General features: G+C 49.3%; 1 long non-coding RNA gene across 1 annotated transcript; it reads right to left on the bottom strand.

The window, feature by feature from the left end:
* Positions 1–11,391: 11,391 nt before the first annotated feature.
* On the bottom strand, positions 11,392–16,202 carry LOC118354545 (uncharacterized). Its single transcript, XR_004815261.2, has 3 exons — positions 15,897–16,202; positions 12,634–13,230; positions 11,392–11,861 (listed from the first exon to the last, which is right to left on the bottom strand). It is a non-coding gene; the product is annotated as an uncharacterized LOC118354545 (long non-coding RNA).
* Between the last annotated feature and the right edge of the window lie 2,973 nt (positions 16,203–19,175).

Here is a 19,175-nt window from a genome sequence, read left to right as displayed (position 1 = left end):
CACCAAGCTAGGCTACAAGAGATAGCACTGACTCAGCCATTTCCCCATCCTCGGCATAAAAGGGTCTAAAAAGAATAATTTAAGCTTCTCTGGAGTGAGATCATTTAATGAATCTTCTCGATGCTAAGAGGTTTTATATGCCTTTTTAAAAACCCTTCCCCAAGCACAGGGCTATGATATTACCTTGGAGAGCGGAGAGATGAAGTGATCCACGTATGTGCAGCACACGGGGAGGAAGGAGGTGGTTTCCTTGGCAACAGCATCCATGTTCTGGCTTCCCTTGGCTAAATTGGAATATATTGAAATCTCTGCTTTGGGCACCTCTCTTGCGAAGGGAAACGAGTGGTTTTCTGTTCAGGCACTCGCAGGAACCCCGGACCTGCAGCTGGGGAGCAATGTTCTGTGAGTCTGACACATCTGACAGGGGGCAAGGCAGTTAGCAAGCTGGCAGACGTCCTCAGCCTTCGTTTGCAGAACCAAACCATCCCTTCCCGAGCCAAAGGAAAATGAAAGCAAACACAAGAGGCTTGACTGGCCCAGCAGATAGGACTTCATCTCATGCGGTCTTTGTACATCCGCTGTTCTACAGCTTTTCCAAATATGCCCAGATCAGTGGCTCAGACTCCAAAAGTCAACACACGATGTGCTTAAAATGAAGAACGGCTCTAAGAAAAATAAAGACCTACCAAAAAAAAAAATTGTCCACAGCTGATCCACTCAGCTGCAGAGCCAAAACTCGATGCCTGGCACGCAGTAGGACGCCAGCCTCACATTCATGGACTTGAACCTGGAGTTAGGACAGACTTGGATTGTAGCCCTGGCTTCGCAGTTAACATGCCGCATGTTTCAAAGTTTCGAAAGCCCTGCGGACTCCGTTTCCTTATCTGTACCATGGACATAAGTATCGCTTCCTATAGGATTGCTGGGGAGATGAAATATGGTGCCCTCTAGAATGCCTGGTGCAGAGGAGGTATTCGGTTATGCCTTCTCACCACCAAGAAACAAGTAGCATCCTGTTTCTCTAGAATAGTTAAAATTTACCAAAAAGAGCAGTGTCTGAGGGCCAGAAGCAACTTCACCAAAGAAACTCATTTCTTTCCTTGTTTTATCTCTCTGTTCCTGGGATGCTTCTGCAGAGCTGAGTTGGCCCAGCTGGGGAGGGTCTGGATAGGGAGGACAGAAAAGTTGACTCAGGGATGACCAGAGAACCAGCCACAAACCTAAGAGGAAGTAGGCTAAGGAGACCACAAGGGGCTGAGGCCCAGGCAGGCCAGTGGCAGGCAACATGACAGAGGCCAGCAGTGGCCGCTAAGGGAGCATCCACCATCAGCAGAGCCCAGCAGAGCCCAAGTCTCTCTCCCATAGAGGAGACTAAAAGAGTGGGGAGGGGGGCACTGGCTGTGTGTGTCAGGGACACGGTCTTTAGAACCAGTCTCTCTATTTAAAGACCCTCATAGAAGATGCTCCACTATTTTCTGTTCTAATAATCTCATACATTTCACTCCTAGGCAGATCTTTCTGGAGCTCAGTGAAAATTATGCTTTAATGGAAACATACCAGGACCAAAGATTTCCCATTAGAAGCAAAGACTTCTGGGGCAACTGGGTGTCTTAGTAGTTGAGCATCTGCCTTCAGATCGGGTTGTGATCCCAGGGTCCTGGGATCGAGTCTTGCATTGGGCTCCCCATAGGGAGCCTGCTTCTCCCTCTGCCTGTGTCTCTGCCTCTCTCTGTGTGTGTCCCATAAATAAATAAATAAAATCTCAAAAAAAAAAAAAAAAGAAGAAGAAGAAGAAGAAGAGGCAAGGACTTCCATCCTGATTCCTGGACTGATGCTCTTTCTAGTGAGCCCTCTGAATACAAAACTGTGCTTTTGTTATGTTCTAGTACTCATGGTGTGACCTTAGCCAAAACGTTTCTGAGCCTTGTACTTGTGGTTTACGGAATGGTCACCCCTTTCTAAAGTCATGGGACTGCTGTGAAGGTAAAATTAACAGGCAGGCAGCATAGTGAGTGAGAATACACCATCTGCATCTTTATACTCTTTGCTTTTACATCTTCTGGCCATCTGTGAAACAAGGGTTTGCCGCCTAACTGAAGAATATACAAGCACAGAGCTCTCCCACCCAGGGGAAGGTGAAAGGGAATTTTAAAATGTGATGATTCAAAAGTTCCTCTAGAAAAATAAACTACTACCAGTCATTGATACATCTCTAAAAAAAGAACTTCACTAAAAGGATATTTGCTTTGCAGATATTAAAATGCATTCTAAATCTGCAATAATTAAAGCAGTATGGTACCAGCAAAGAAGTTGGCAGGCAGAGGATTAAATCAGACTCAATATTGAAATGTTAATATACTTTGAAGATATAATTTCATATGGTTGTGGAAAAAATATAGATTCAGTGAACCATGGTTTGGGGATAACTACCCAACCCACCAGGGAACAAATTTAAACTCTATCCCTACCTCACACTACACTTAAGGAGTGAGTGCCTGGGTGGCTCAGTTGGTTAAGTGTCTGACTCTTGATTTCAGCTCACGTCATGACCTCAGGGTCATGAGATTGAGCCCCACGTTGGGCTCCATGCTCAGCACAGGGTCTGCTTGTGCTCTCCCAGCTCCTCTCCCTGCTTGTGCTCTTTCTCCCTCTCAAATAAATAATCTTTTTTTAAAAACTATACTTCAAAATAAAATTCTGGTAGGTCAAATATTAAAATAAAAAAAAATGTGTTAATAGAAAATGCAGATTAACATTGGTATTACCTTCAGGTTGTATATGCGACACCTTCATGCCCCTTCATACGGCCTCCCAGCTATGGCTGTAGAAATCACTGCCCTAGGTGTGCTCTGCCAACCTGTTGCCCCAGTTACACCACCTCTGTCTCTCTGTCTGTCTCTCCTCCTGACTTCTCTGGCACAGCTCTATAGCACATCTGCAGTAGCCCACTCAGCCATTCTGGTGTGAACACAAATGCCAAACTACAAGGATTTAACACTCCCTAGGACAACCCCGAGCCTTAGGAGATAAAGCTGGAGGGTGAATATCTCTCTCTTCCATCTGTCAGGGAGATGACTCTGAGGCACACTGAGCACAGCTCCTGATAAGGCCCCCAGCAGGACTAAACCCTATTTTTCTTGTAGTGGCTTCCCCTCCCTCCCTCTTTCACTCTTCCCAGCCCCTGCTTCTCTTCCCTAGGATCATTCACCACAATAAACTGTATACAAGCCCTTGTCACAGGTTCTGCTTTGGAGGGAACTCAGGCTACAATGACTGGGTAAGGCCTAAGTATAACACTAAATTGAGGAAACATACAAAAATATCTGATAGAATCACTTTCTTTAAAACGTAAACTGTCTCTACATCGAAATACACCATATACATTCTTCCCTTCCCTTCCAGTCTACTCTGGGCCAAAAACCATTAGGTGGGGCCCGTCAAGACAGGCAGGGCTGGGATGGGAGCAACATGGGTGTCAGAGCCTGAACAGGGCAAAGGGAGCATACATGTGGGCAGAAAGTGGCCTAGTATGGGTATCAGAGCCCATGTGCACTGAAAGGGCATATATGTGAGTGCAGGAGCCCATGTGGGGGGCGGGGGACAGCCCAGAACAGGGTATCAGAACCTCGGCAGAGAGAAGAGATACCCAGAATGGGGTCTTGGAGCCTGAATAAGATGAGAAGGACACATCCTTCTCATCCTGGAGGGTGTCCCTAGGACACTGGCAGTGATGATGGGTTGACAATATACAAGTTATTAATCAAACAACTAAATATATTATGGATGATGGTGTGGGAGCCAGGTTTTTCACTGCCATAGAAGATGGTTATCCAAATGGAAAGAAAGAAAGCTAGAGTATATCGCATGGTATATGATTAGAATAAGCATTAAAAACTCAGAGTTTTATAAACATATATATGCCTTCAACATAACTAGATATATAGAGAATGAATAGAGTTGTAAACATGTGAATGCATGCATATATGTGTGTGTCTGCAAAGAGGGTGGAAGCAGTGACACCTCAAGAGCAATGAGCACACCTAGTACTCAGATTTTGGTTTCTAACTGCTATTCTTCACTAAAAGGAACCAGGGATCCTTGGAGAAGTGGCTGATTCCAGAGCTGAGGAGGAACATCTTGATTTGTCAAAAAATAAGGAAGTGTTCAAAAAAATAATGGGGACAAGCTCAAAAAGATACAGAAGTCCTCTCAAAGAGCTTCTACTGACCAAACCTAGGGCCAATCAAGCATCAAAATAGATAATGATATTAATGGAATCTAATAAAATAGAAATCTAGGAGCTTATACAGATAAAATATGGAAATGAAGAAAGTGAAAGTTTGAAGAGGACAAGGTATTCATTAAATAGTCTCAAAGTACCTCCCCACAAAATAGGTATTAATTACAAAGAAGTAAGGTAACTTGACAGTGGAAAAATCTGGCGGGCTCTACCTTAATCAGGTGTTTAAAGCTTCGCCCTCCGTAATGAGACCAGTCCAAACCACACATGAGCTGGTGGGATGCAAGGAGAAGAGCTGAGCGTCACTTCTGCTATCCTGCCAAATATGGATAAGCTGGGGCAAATCATGAGGAAACATCAGAAGGAACACTTCAGTAGACATTCAACCAAAAAAAAAAAAAAAAAAAAAACTGGCCTGTGCTCTTCAAAACTGTCAAGGTCATGAAAGTCAAGGAAAGATTAAGGAACTGTTCCAGATTGAAGGAGAATAAAGAGACATGACAAGTGCAACACGTGGTTCTCAACTCGATCCTTTCACTACAGATGGCATTGTTGGGACAACTGGCAAAGGTTGGACTGGGTCTCAGGAACAGCTGGTACCACGTAAAAGGTCAGCTTCCTGAGTTTGACGGTCATACCGCAGTCATGTAGGAGAACGACCCTGTTTGTAGGAAATGCACACTACAGTTGCCAGGGATGATGGGCATCAGTCACCCAAATGGGTCTGGGAGAAAAAAAAAATGGTCTTTGTACTCGCAACTTGTCTATAAGCTTGAGATTATTTCAAAATAAAAGTATAAAAATATATAAAAATGTAAAAGACAAACTGAAAGAATGCAAATCACATGATAGAAAGAATTACATCCTCAACGTACAGCAAGGCTTCAAATTGTGTTAGAAAACTATGAGGGATGCCTGGGTGGCTCAGCGGTTGAGTGTCTGCCTTTGGCTTAGGGTGTGATCCCAGAGTCCCAGGATCGAGCCCCATGTCAGACTCCCCACAGGGATCTTGCTTCTCCCTCTGCCTATGTCTCTGCCTCTCTCTTTGTGTCTCTCATGGATAAATAAATAAAATCTTTTAAAAAAATAAAAAGAAAGAAAACTATGAATATCCAGATAGGGAAAAAATGACAAAATGCGGACAAATAATGTCTAACAAATAAATGTTCAATAAACATGAAAAAAGTTTATCTTCTCTGGAAACCAAAGAAATGCAAATAAAAATGAGACACCATGATTTTTGAGCCTTCAATTTGCAAAATATATGTTTAAATAATAATATCTCATCTTGGAAAGAGTGTGAGGAAGCAGCTACTTTTATTTACTGCTTGTGGGAGTATAAATTCACACATTCATCCTGGAGGACAGTTTAGCAATTTGTATCAAAAGCCTTAAAATTCTGCAAACCCATTGTGCTAGTAAGCCTATTTCCAGGAATGCCTCCTTAGGAAATAGTCATGAGTGTTCACAAATATTTATTGCAGGGTTGCTTGTAGAGAGAAACAATTTCATTTCCCAACAATAAGGGATCAGATAAATTAACCACATTACATCCAAACAATAGAATACTATGGCAACCATTAAAAATTATTTAATCAAATATCATTTAAGGACAGCTGTGCATGTAAATGTAGTTACGTTATCATTAATATTCAAATCCTATGCTCCCACCTGCATAACTTGAAAGTCTTATCACCTCCCTGTTGTTGCTGGGGGACAATGCAGGTGTCTCACGTGTCCTCAGGAAAAAGCATGACCGTCTCTCCTCTGAGGACCACGGGCCAGGCAGGTGCCGGGCAGGCTGGATCCTCTCTCGGGCTTGGTAGGGGCTGTCCCACCCCAGACCTCCCTGGCCCCATCTCACACCACCACTCAATTTTAGCACTGAACTCACATGGTCCTGGCCCCAAAGTCAGCCTCCTTGAGATTCAGGTCTCATCACGACTCATATATTAACACCACTCAATTCACTCTGCCCATCCCCTCTCCCATCTGGACCAAAAATCAATTCTTTAGGCCAGTCAGGGGTCTCTTCTTTTGTCCCACTCCTGTGCTTCAGAAAATTAAAAAAAAAATTCTAAAACCTCCTCCAGGGACCCCCGGGGTGGCTCAATGGCTGAGCATCCGCCTTTGGCACAGGTCGTGATCCTGAGGTCCTGGGATCAAGCCTTGCATCAGTCTCCCTATAGGGTGCCTGCTTCTCTCCCTCTGCCTGTGCCTCTGCCTCTCTCTCTCCGTGTCTCTTGTAAATAAATAAATAAAATCTTCAATAAATAAATAAATAAAACGAAACCTCCTCCATCACAACCCCCAAAACAAAAATCCGCTGCTACACAGATCACCACCAGGGGCGGGGGAAGAGAATCACCAGGTCTGCCTCCTGGAAGAAGCAGCTGGGTCCCAGCTCCGTCTCAGCCTGAGCATACACATGAGTAAAGACCAGAGGCGTGACCAAACAGCGTAAATGAAAGCCCAGAATAACCTCCTCCAAAAGGTTACCCGTGTTTACCTCCTCGGGGTGAGAGAGTGAGTGACTTGTATTTTTTGTTTATTTACCTGTATTTTATTAAATTGTCCCCTTAAATCTGCACCTTTAAATCTTGAAAATGTACTGGAATACGGAGTAACAATGATGAAACATGTGTAAGGGTAAAATAAGAACACCCCATACCCCCCCCCCATATACCCATCACCCAGCTGCAATCAATTGGCTGCTCTTTCAGCCTTCTGCGCCCCTCCCTGCCTGCCCCCATACCACTACCTGAACTTCCTTCTTCTCGGTCCTTTGCTCTTCTTTATAACTTCACTGTATAGGTTTGTGCCCCAACCGAGTACTTCTGCTGCTAATTTCTTTAATTTCCCATAAATAAGACCATACTCTAGGTAGTCTTCAGAGACTTGGTCTTTTCCCTCACCATTATGTTCCTGAGATTTATCCACATTATCGTTTAAAGCTGTAGTTCAGGGGCTCCCGGTGGCTCAGTGGTTGAGCGTCTGTCTTCAGCTCAGGTCATGACCCCAGGGTCCTGGAATCGAGTCCCCCATTGGGCTCCCCGCAGGGGGCCTGCTTCTCCCTCTGCCTGTGTCTCTGCCTCTCTCTGTGTGTCTCTCTCATGAGTAAATAAACAAAATCCTTAAAGGAAAAAAAAAAAAAAAGGAAAGCTGCAGTTCACTCATCCCCCATGGTGTGAACACACACGATTGACTCATCCTCTGTCACGTGGTGGGCATTTGCGCTGTGTCCTTTTATTTCACTATCACTGGTAATCCTGCAGGAACATTCTCATCCGTTCCTCCCAGAACACACATCCAAGAGATTTTTTAGGTTCTACTCCGAGGAATAGACTTTCTGGATCATAGGGTGGAAGCATCTTCAGCTTGTCAGGATAATGACTAATTGTTTTCCATAATGATGTGCCAATTCACTCTCTCCCAGCAGTCTTTCAATGACAAGACTGGGATTCATTTAGAAGTTTCAAAATGAGGACTGTCTCCGTCGTGACAGGCCTCCCAAGGCACATCTTCCTTGGTGGTTGGAGTTGCTCTCAAGCACACAAACTAATAAAAAAAAAAAAAAAAGGCACCTCCTTTCTGAAAAACCCAAGTGGTGTTTTAGAATAATTTGGATCATATTCTGCTCTCCAAACTCATCTTCAGTTGTTCTTGGTTCTGTCCGGGCTCTCTGGGCTATGTTCTTGGGAGAGTACTTTGTCCTCCAGAAGCAGAGAAGTGTGTCTGAAGTGCCATGAGAGGAGCCCTGGGATGGGCAATAGGAGGCCTGGACCACAAGCCAGTCCCTGACTTCACCCACCGGGCGGCCTTGGGAGGCTCAGCCTTCCTCCTGAGGAATGAAAAAAGGGGATAGGGCTAGACAGTCTCTGAGGTCCCTTCCATCTTCAGGCTGCACAACTAAATCTCCCACTGCTTTTGTACCTGCTTCACCAGGACAGCCCCTGGGGGCCACCTCCTTGCTCCTCACCCCTACATGTCGTGCAAGCTGTGGAGTCGAAAAAACAGTGGTTTCCCGAGGTCACATCTCTATCTTGCTTTGGCCCCAGGGACAACAGGCACGTGGGTCACCTACAGCCCCACCTCACTGTCCTGGTTCCCCTCAGGCATCTCTTGCCAGGAACCCCTGGATAGAAATCCCAAATGCAAAAGTGTGTGCCCTCCTTTTTTCTCTCGTGTTTCTCCCTTACTGTGCTAAAGGATGGAGTCATCAGACTTGGGTTTGAGTCCTGGCTGCCTCAGCCTTTTCGGCTTGTGTGACCTTGTGCTAATCACTTAATCCCTCTGAGGCTTTGGCTTCCTTGTGTATGAAATGATGGAGGTAGTACCTAGCCCATTGATCCATTGTGAGGTTGCGACCTCATATCTGAGATCACCTACCTCCGGCACTTAGCACAGTGCCCAATGCATAGAGCACACTGAATAAATGGTAGCTTCCTGTCAAAACAAGCTCCCTTTGGACAGAGTACACATGCCACCATGGCACTAAGGTTAGCCGAAACCTCAAGAATTCAGCTCTTCTCAATTTGCTTCTGCTTTACAAAAGGGGAATTTTTGGAAACTGCAGTCTGCTGCTCAGTGTTGAAGCAAATGGAAAATGGTTTCAACTTGTCCTTAAGAGAAGGATAGAGCAGCCCAGAAAGATGGAGGCAGGGACCAAAGGGAGAAGTCCACCCAGAAAGGCAGAGGCTCAGACAGAAACGGCCAAGCCTACGTGCTACTCCAAGGGGTAAACACTCCCATGCCTCTTAGAAAAGTTTTGGAGTTTAATTTAAATAGATTGGCTAAAAAAAAAATAAAAATAAAAAAATAAAAATAAATAGATTGGCTAAGAGTTTGTTTTTTCAAAAATTCTCCTTTCACTGGATGTCTGGGTGGCTCAGTGGTTGAGCGTCTGCCTTTGGCTCAGGTCGTGATCCCAGGGTCCTGGGATCAAGTCCCACATCAGGCTTCCCGCAGGGAGCCTACTTCTCCTTCTGCCTATGTCTCAGCCTCTCTGTGTCTCTCATGAATAAATAAATAAAATTTTCAAATAATTCTCCTTGCATAGTGTGTATCCCTTTCTTAATGCACTGATCACAGTCTGCCATGTTCAAACATGTATGTATGTATGTGTGCGCTCACATATATATAAACATAATTGGGACTCACCCTACTTTATATAATCACCCAAAGACAGGGATTGTGGTTGGACTCATCCGTGGACTCCCATGAGTCTAGTCCAGAGGTTTACAAGTCCACTCAACAAACACCATGTGTTCATCAAGTATCTTCAAATATCAGTTGAATGCCTACATGCCACGGGCCAGGGGCTTAGTGGGAACGGGACAAACAAATATGACTATAATACTGCTCCCACCCTCAAGGACTTCATAGTTCCATGGAGAAGGCAGGCCAAAGCCAGGGCAGGAGAATTCTAGGCAGAAGCAGCAGTCTGAGCAAAGGCATGGAGGTAAGAGATGGCTTCATGTCTCCAGTGTGGTGAGTTGGCTGGAGCAGCTGCAGCCTCCGTTACATGGAGAGGTTTCATGTGATGAGGCAAGAGAAATAGGCAGGGCCTACAGTCGTACCAAGAACAAGAGACTTCTTCCTCAGGCCATGGAGAACCAAGAAGGTCTTCAATACAATGTGCCCACATTTCCACACAACCACTCGGGGGCTGTGTGGAGAGTGATTTGAGAATAAAGTATCAAAAAAGAAAGTGGTGGAGCTCAGTAAAACCACTAGAAGATAAAACAGAAGGAAGATTTCAAAAAGAAGGTCAAGGACACCAAAGGAAAAGGAAAAAAAAAAAAAGATAAAGTTAGAAGACGAATCCAGGAAGTCCGATATACACATTACAAGTTCCCAGAAAGATAAAACCAAAGAAACAGGGGGAAGGAAGGCATCCAAGAAATAATTTGGGAAAATTTCCCAGAACTAGAGGGCATGAGTTTATAAAGTAAAAGTTCCATTAAGTGCTCCACACAATGGATAAAACAGAGCATCAGCACAGCAGAGCAAGGTCAGCTCTGAAATCTCCCACTCCGACGAGGAGACCCCAAACTCCCTTAAGCTTTCACAAGAAAACCAAGAACGGGTAATATGCAAAGACGGAGAAGGCAAAATGGCATTGACGTCTTTACATCATTGGGTACCAAGTGATCATAGCGAAAATTCTTCCCATTTCTTTTTTTTTAAAAGGATTTTTATTTATTTATTTGAGAGAGAGAGAGCATGAGCAGGGGGAGGAGCAGAAGGACAGGGAGAAGCAGTCTCCCCACTGAGCATGGAGCCTGATGCAGGGGCTCCATCCCAGGACCCTGAGATCATGACCTGAGCTGGAGACAGATGCTAAACCAACTGAGCCAACCAGGCGCCTCAAAATTCTTCCCATTTCTGAAAGAAAACATCCAACCCTGGATTCCACATCCGACTGAATCATCAGGAGTGATTTTCAGAAAGGCAAGTTTTTGCTTCTCATGGATCCTTCCTTAAAAGCTCTCGGGGTGTAATCTGCCAAAACAAAGTTGCAAACCAACGCAGAGGGAGACCATAGATGGAGGCGATTGAGGAGAGATGGGAAGGGCGTCCTGAGGATGGTGACAAACGAAGGCCTGGGATGAGATGGGGGCCAGGCATCGAATGCTGTCACCTCTGAGGGCCATTGGGATGGGAGACTCGGGTAGGATTGTTCAGGATGACAAAATCGATAGCGTGCCCCAGGCATGTGAAACCTCTGTGAGAAGGCGTAGGAGGGCAGCTGCCATCGGAGCTGAATGAGCGGTGGGCATGCAGGTAGGCACGCAGGTAGGCACGCAGATAGGCAGGCAGGCAGCAGGCAGGCAGGTAGGCAGGCAAGCAGAAGACCAGGGTGGTTACTAGTTCGGAGGAAGACGAGTTACACGGGAAAGGACAAGCAAAGCACACCAGCCTTCTTTGTCAACACACATACACGACTTGGACAAAATCTTAAAATGGGACAGTCCCTTTCTTAACCTGTAACACCACAGAGTCCTCCTGCCCTCCTTCCTGCTTCCTCAAAGCGCCCAGAGTGGGACAAGCCAAACCCAAACATCTCCCTCTGTCTTTCCTCAAGTCAGCAGTGCCTGGGCATCCCTATTAGGAACAGGACTCGTTGGGCCCCAGTGGGGTGGTGGGGGAGGCGGGAGGGAGCGAGAAAATAAATTTGAAAAGAGACCTGTAAGACTAAAAGAGAAAAACCTGGTAATTAGTGCTTCAGACAGATAATAAATTCTGAATCTCACAAATAAGGCTTTACGAGTTGAGTGTGTATAATTGATACCCCAGCCTGGAGAGCCTATCAGATCGCTTTAATCCCACTTTTTGTCTTGTGCATTTTAAATTATTCAGTTCCTTTGAAAACCAGAAATACTGCCTTTGTAGAATCAGACAGCTCACTCCACAGGGTGCCAATTTAGGATCTCCACAGTGGGTTTGGCCAGAGATGCTTGCCTTGAAGTCTGGAGACGTGTATCCATTCAAACCACAGCATTCAGCGCTGGAGCTCGCCCACTCCGTTCCATCTGCATTCCGCCGCCCGAGGCCTTCTCCCACCTGGCGACTCCCCTGGGAGACAGCCAACCTCGGGGCACCAGGCCGAGTGAGAATGCTGTGGGACCAGGCAGGTGAAAGGCCCAGAACACCTTGGGCTGCTCAGAGACCCTCCCCCCACCCCACTCCCCCGCCCTGCCAAGGATCATGTCCAGCTCCAGCTACCCCGTTCAAGCAGAGTGGGTCACTTCTCAGTTCTAGATGCGTTTCACTGCTGGGTGGGTACAGGGCTGGGTACAGGACTTGACATTCTCCACTCATGATGCCATTTGAGCCTCACACACAGCCCTGGGAGGTAGGTGATACCACCAGGCCCATTTCACAGATGAAGAAACTGAGTCTCCAGGGAGCAAAGTGCCTTGCCTAAGACTAAGCAGTAGAGCTGAGATCTGAATGCAAGTCGGCCTGACTCCAACGACCACTTTTATTATGCTACTTTTATGGACTTCCTCCGGGCCAGGGCAGGACCCTATAGATTCTAAAGAGAACCAAGATGAGGTCCCCACCCTCAAAAAAGCACCCGTGGGGGAGTCAGACACAAACAGCACTGACAGGCTATCGTGAGCTCCTTGATGGAGAGCTGGTGTGCACAGGTGCAGAATGAAATGATGCGGGAATGGGGTGGGGGTGGGGGGCAGTGATGTGGAAGGGACTGTCCTACCCCCTCCTACTGGGACCAGTTTCGGAAAGAGTAGACTCAAGGACATAGGAGGTTGTCTTCAAATCCCTGAAGGGCATGGTCATTCTGAGCAACCCCTAAAACTCAACCCGACCCAGTGAATGAAAATCATAGGAAGGTCCGTCGCTCTGTGGGAGGCAAGAAGGCCCACCTCGCAAGAGTGCGACAAGAGTCCCTGGCGTGGAGAAGTACTTGAGCTGAAGCCAGACGTCCTTTGTCAGAGACATGGCACAGAGGATTCCTGAGCAGGGGGAGGGAGACAAGAGCATCTCATCGTCTGTTGTGATCTCTCTTCCCTTCTCAGAACATCTATTACAACTTCCAGTCATGTGAAAAATTGGGATGATAACAGCCCCTGCCTCACCAAGGGGCTGGGGGGACGAGACGGGAAACTAGGGCTCAGACAGATGAAGCAGTCTGCCCAAGGTCACACTGCGTGCCGGCAGAAAGCAGGTCACTTTCACTGCATGGTCTTCCTTTTAAGCCAGCTGGGCCACCCCTTCTTCTGTGGTGAGCCCATTATGGTTGGTGACTCTTTTTGTGCTCAAGATGTGAGAAAACGGAATGGAGTCAGAACTTGCTACCTGGCAACCGACCCATTATCACCGTCCAAAGATGCTGTCCCAGGCCTGAGCCCCCATGAGCCCCGTGGGAAGAGGGCTGGGCTGGAATTCAGAAGACAGGCTTCAAGTCCCACATTTTCATCTCACCAGCTCCATGATCTTGTATATGGGTCTCAGTTTTATGTCTGCAAAATGGGGATAATAATTCTTGCTGTAAGAAACGGCCAGGGTCAGCGTACACTTCCAATGAACAACGCGTGTGAAAACCCTCTGTGACCTAGCGCCCTCGAGGAATGTGAGGAGCAGAGGGGAGAAGCTGGTGTGCATTGAAATCCTGCTATGTTCCATGTCAGAAGTAGACCCCAGGAGGAAGGTTTGGGTGCAGGTGATGTCTTACAAATTTGCTTTTGGGAGGGACACCTGGGAGGCTCAGTGGTTGACCATCTGCCTTTGGCTCAGGTCATGATCCCAGGGTCCAGGGATCAAGGCCCCCATCAGGTTCCCTGCATGGAGCCTGCTTCTCCCTCTGCCTGTATCTCTACCTCTCTCTCTCTCTCTCTCTCTCTCTGTGTCTCTCATGAATAAATAAATAAAATCTTTAAAAAAAAAATAACTTGTTCTTATTAATAAGAGAACCTGTTAAGGGAGTGGGGGAAGCAAGATGAAAAGGTAGCCACGCAATGATACAGACACAGGGGGAGCCCCGGCCTGGCCTGACCCTGCACAGAGCTCTGGGGTAGAGTCATACCCAACAAGGTTGCCCCACCCCAAAGCAAAGAAGTTGGACTTCTACACTCCTTGCCTCGCTGGACACTGGTTACAGATGACTCAGGGCATGCTTCCTGCTCTCAGCCCCTCTGGGTGAAGTGACTGGGATAACCTAAAGGTGGGCCTGCGAAGAAGCTTGCAACTGCGAGCTACAGGAAAGCAGCATGCAGAAGCTGGGCCAGGGCAGGGCTGGGTGACAAGAAAAACCCATTAAAGGAGACCCAAAGGGATCTGTGTGGAGAACAGTGTCCACTCTGCACATCCTCAGCGTCCACATTGAATCGTTCTCATTGAATTCAGATGCAACTCAGTGAAGAGGATATTATGAGCCCTGCTTTGCAGATGACGAAGCTAAGACTCGGAAATGTGACTTACTCAAGGCCCCATGGTTAATCAGCGATCAGTTCTATCTGCTCCAAAGTCATCTTTTCACTGAACGGGTTTTACTACACCTCTCTTTGCTCCAATCTCCAGATCCCCTCACGGCATTGGTGGGCCCTGCTCTGGGGCACCCTGGGGGGCCCTCAAGGGTTCCATTCAGTCTGCTTACCCCATCAACATCACGCAGGGCCAAGAAACTCATTGTCGTGGGGGAAACGGAGACACTGGTGTTGGTAGAGATGACAAGGACGGTGATGGTAATCATGATAATAGCAATGGTGTCAATGGAGAGAGTGCTGATGATAAAAATCAGTGGTGGGGGTCAAAGTATGGGGATGGAGGAAGCAATGAGAGTAGTGGTGGTGACAGCAATGGAGGTGGTAGGCTCTAGTAGCAGCAGAGGTGATGATGGTGGAGGGTGATGTCCAATATGGCTGTGGTAGTAGGAGTAGAGGTGGTGGCAGTGGCGGAAGTAGCCATGGAGTTGATGACAATGACAGTGGTAATGGCCATCACCAGGAACAAACTGGCATGGAGGAGATGATGGTGATGGTCATGATGGGATTGGTGATGATGACAGTCATGGTGGTGATGGAGATGATTGGGGTGGTAGTGACAGAGTGGTGGGGTTAGTGACAATTGTGTGGTGGGGGGGTAGAAGGTAGGAGTGGAGGTGAAGATGGTGATGGTGATAATGGTAATGGTTGTGGCCATACTCATATCAATATGGCAGGAGCAGTAGAAGTGATAATGATGGAGTTGATGACAGTGGGGGTGACAGGAGGAAAGATAGTAGAGAAGGTGGAAATGATACACGGATGAGGGCAGTGGAAATGATGGTGGCAGAGGAGGAGGAGAGGGTGATAGTGATGGTGGTGGCTACTGAAGGGCCAACGTGGTGAAACTGGAGGAGGTGATGGTGATGGAGGTGATGAAAGTGGTAGTGACAGCCACGACCATGTGAATACTGGTGGTGGTCTAATGATGGTGGAATTACTGTCGGCGCAGTGGTCACATTGTTATATGATTATCGGGGCGACGGTAGTAGTCGACCCCTGCCTCCCTAGATGCCTCAGAAAATGCGACCCATGGGTCCCCAGCTGGCCATCCAGGGAAGGCAGAGAAGCCCTCTGAGGGGTCGGGGCTAGCACGGGAACCCAGCCTGCCACGATGAGGCCAAGACCGCCTTGCACCACACCTCAAAAGGGAGCCGGAGTCTGCAGAGGGGCAAGGACGGCAGCGCGAGCGAGACAGCAGAGCAAGTCAGTCACATCATATTTCAGTAACAGCGTGTAGCTGCTTGTTAGCAGAGATCTGCTTTCCAACGGCAAATAATAAAATTATGCTTTTTGTGCAGCTAATGAAATGCAAATTGAAGCTGGATGCACATTAATGCAAAGAGTTGAATATCCATTTAATCAGCTCCTCCCTGCAGGGGCCAATGATAAAAATGACAGAGGAATTGCATTGCTAATTCCGGGCCTGTCACATCTTATACACCCTTACCTTGTAAACCCACTACTCCTGTGGCTGGCACCTGCCTGAAGGGCCCGAGGTTTATGTGTCAGGGTTCTGGGAGCCTGGGAATCCCTTTTGTGGGGGAGGGATTAGGTGGTTGGGCCCAGATGGCAGTGGGGAGACCTGGAGGGAGTAAAATGAATTAGATATAGGATCTTTCCCACAGAAAATAAAGTGCCACTACCTTCTCCGCTGTCCCCTACTAGGCCGCCTTCTCTTCGACGTGATGGGTGGGATGCTAGTCAGACGATTTCTTCCTGAGATACAAATCAGGAGACCAGCAGCGTGACACTAAAGCTGGCACGTATCAGCGGCTTACTCTGCGCCAGGTGCCCTGCAAGGTCATTGGTGAGCACGTGCTCGTCTGACTAGCAGAGGTGGGTACAATTCCTCCGGTGCTCAGATGAGGACTCGGAGACTGGGGAGGTGAAGTGCACAGCGAGCGGGGGATCTGAGGGCACACAGTGGGACTCCCACGGCCACTCCCAGCTGTGAGACTATACTGTGGTCCCCGAAGGAAATGACACCTGGGGAACCCTGGTGTCCTGGGCAGCCCACCTGGAGCTTGGTATCTGGTAAAAGAAGGGGCTGGAAGGAGGGAGAGGCAGTTGGGAGCAGGGCTGGAGGATGTGAGGCTACCACTAGGGAGCAAAGGACAGGAAGGATGCGCCGAAACTCTCAGAGGGGCTGGAGGTCGTCTCTGGGCCACACCCCACGAGTCCAGCCCAGCCCAGCAAGTTTGGGGCAGAGGCAGCCACCCTGTCTGAGGGAGCAGAGGGGGAAGTGGGCCAGGGGAGAGACGATCAAGGGGAGTCTGTGAGTCGGTGACTCCGGAGCCGAGGAGGAAGATGGGTCGGGGGGACAGGGGGGACAGGGGAGCGGCAAGGGCACTACAACGACACCAGAGGTGACAGGCTGGAAGGGAGCGGGGTCCATGTGCACACGTCCTGCCTGGGTCTCCACACCAGGGGCACACGGGGGCAGCGAGAGGACGTGGGGGCCTCCCCAACATTGAGAGCAGCTTTGGTGGCCTCCGGGGGTTGGCGGGGACGTGTAAGCCTGTCCAAACGGCAGCGGGGACACGAGCTGGGCGGGGGCCGGCGTGCTGCCTTGGCACAGCCTCCGCCGTGACAACCCGACTCGGCATCCGGATCGGACCTGACAGGTTCCTGCTAGACGCCCCGCTGCTACGCGGGCAGGATTTACCTCTCACCCGGCCTCCGACGGGACACAAGTGAGGAGGTGCAGGCGACCTGGAGCGGGCACCTGGCCGCCAGCCCTGCCCCCTCCGCAGCTGGAGGGCAGCGCCGAGCCTCAGAGCAGCCCTCGCGCCCCGCGCTCTTACCCAGCCGCTTCCGCCCTGAGCACCTGCTATGTGCGAGGCACGGTCCGCCCGGGGCCTCTCCTGCATCCTGGCAACACCCCCCTCCCCCAGAAAGGAGGTCTTCTTGTCCCCAGCTTGCAGATGTGGGGACAGAAGCCACCACGCCAGCCGAGATCGTGCTCCGCTGGGCCCCAGGGTCCCGGCTCAGCCATGCTGTGCTCAGCGGGGGCCGCCCAATCCCACCCTCAAGGACCTCAGGAGCACCTCCGGGACGACTGTCCTTCGAAAGACACGAAGTTTCTTGCAGATGCACCAACACCACGTGAAACCCCAAGCGCAGAGCAGTGCGCTCAGCAGGCTACAGCTGGCGTGCAACGGAGGGAAAGAGACCCAGGTCTGGGCTGCCCTGAAGGTCCCCGTATCCGCAGAGGCCCTCAGGTCACCGAGTCCAGCTCAGCGGGAGGAGGGGACGGGGCGGGGGACAGGGGGAGGCGCTGGGGATGAGTTTCACCCTCGGATCCTCTCTCACTTTTACTTCTGGATGCACACATACACTAATGCGGCAAAACTCTAAGAGTTTTCAACTAAAAACTGAAGCATCCGCTCACCTGCATTCGCCCCGGGGGTTCCCGCAGCACGTCCGTGAGGGGGCATTTCTCGGTGAAGGAGCCGGAAGCGCAGAGGGGCTGGTTCGGGGCTGTGGCTCACGCCCTGGTCACAGGGGAACCGGGCCCAGCCGCCCGCCCGTCATCCCCTCATCCCACAGGCATTGGCTTCTGGTCCAGGGCCCCATGGGGCCAGGCACACAGTGGGTCTCAGCAAATAAGGTGTCATCCCCGGCTCCGGGACACAGACGGGAAGGCCGAGGTAAAATAAACTGGCTTCCCTTTAAAAAAAAAAAAAGGAAAAGGAAAAATAACTACAGCTTAGCACCTGCTGAGCTTGGCCAGAGAGCCCCTTGGTAGGGAGAGAGGCAGGGCTGGGGCCTGTAGGTACCGTGACCTTGAGCTCTGCCTTCCTGGACGACAGAATCTAGCCTCCAGTCCCCCTGCCGCCCCAAGGGACCTCTTCCCCCTGGGGCCCTGGGCCCTTGGCCTCCCTTAACACAACCAAGACCAGCATTATCTTTCTACAAAGCTCCACTTAAGGAATCAAGGGGATGAAGAGCAGGACAAGGAGGTTCTGCTGCTGGGGCTCGTGTCCAGGTCCCCCCTCGACACACCTGAGCTGTCTGTCTGGCAGCACCCTGGCCACATCTCACCTCCTCGCTCCTCTGGGGCTCCACCAACCCTACATGGCACCCCCAGGACCTGCCCCCGATCCCGTTCCCAGGTCAGGCTCCTGAGCCTCATCACCAGGAGAGAGTCAGCAGTGAGGACCCTGCACCCCTAGACCCTGCCTGGCGTGCCTTCACCTCGCTGCCCGCCCTCAATGCCGGGCAAAGACAAGTGCCAACTAACACAAGGTACACGTGGGTAGTATGCACAGCCTTCCACAACATGCTGCACTTGGGTTTGCAGTTTACGTGCCCAAGAGCAATGGGACAGACGTAGACGCTGAGCTGTGGAACAAGGATGTGAGGAAGGGAGATGGCTTTCACAGAGATTTTTTGAGCTGGGTCCTCTCTACCAACATTCTAGATCCTGGCCTGGGATGCAGGGTCGTGGAGGAGAATGAGACAGGGCTCCCCAGGGTAGAAGAGACAGGCGTGAAAAAAGAAGGGCAAGAGAGTGTCGTAAGTAAGAGAGGAAGGATGGGGAGTTGACCACTGGGGACATCAAGGAGGCTTCCAGAAAGAAGGATGTACAGGGGTACACTCACCAGGCAGGCCAGTGGGGAGGATACAAGCTCCCTTCACCACAGTTGTCCAGACCAGGTCTATACCACCCAGGCACCTGGTTGATTCTACAGCAACTCGGTCCGAGAGAACTTCCTGCCATGATGGAAATGTTCTGTCCCTGTGCTGTCCCCGTATAATTGCTGCTAGCTGTGTGGAGCTATTGAGCGCTTGAAATGCAATGAGGACAACTAAGGAACCGAATATTTCCATGTTTTAAATTTTAACTTGTTGAAATTTAAATAGCCACCCACGACAGGTGGCCCACCACATTGGACTCTGACGCTTCTAGGAGAACCAAG

Source organism: Canis lupus, chromosome 4 (assembly GCF_003254725.2).
Source record: "Canis lupus dingo isolate Sandy chromosome 4, ASM325472v2, whole genome shotgun sequence".
Classification (NCBI taxonomy): Eukaryota; Metazoa; Chordata; class Mammalia; order Carnivora; family Canidae; genus Canis; species Canis lupus.
Note: the sequence above shows the minus strand (reverse complement) of the source record. Positions and strands in the feature narration are given on the sequence as shown.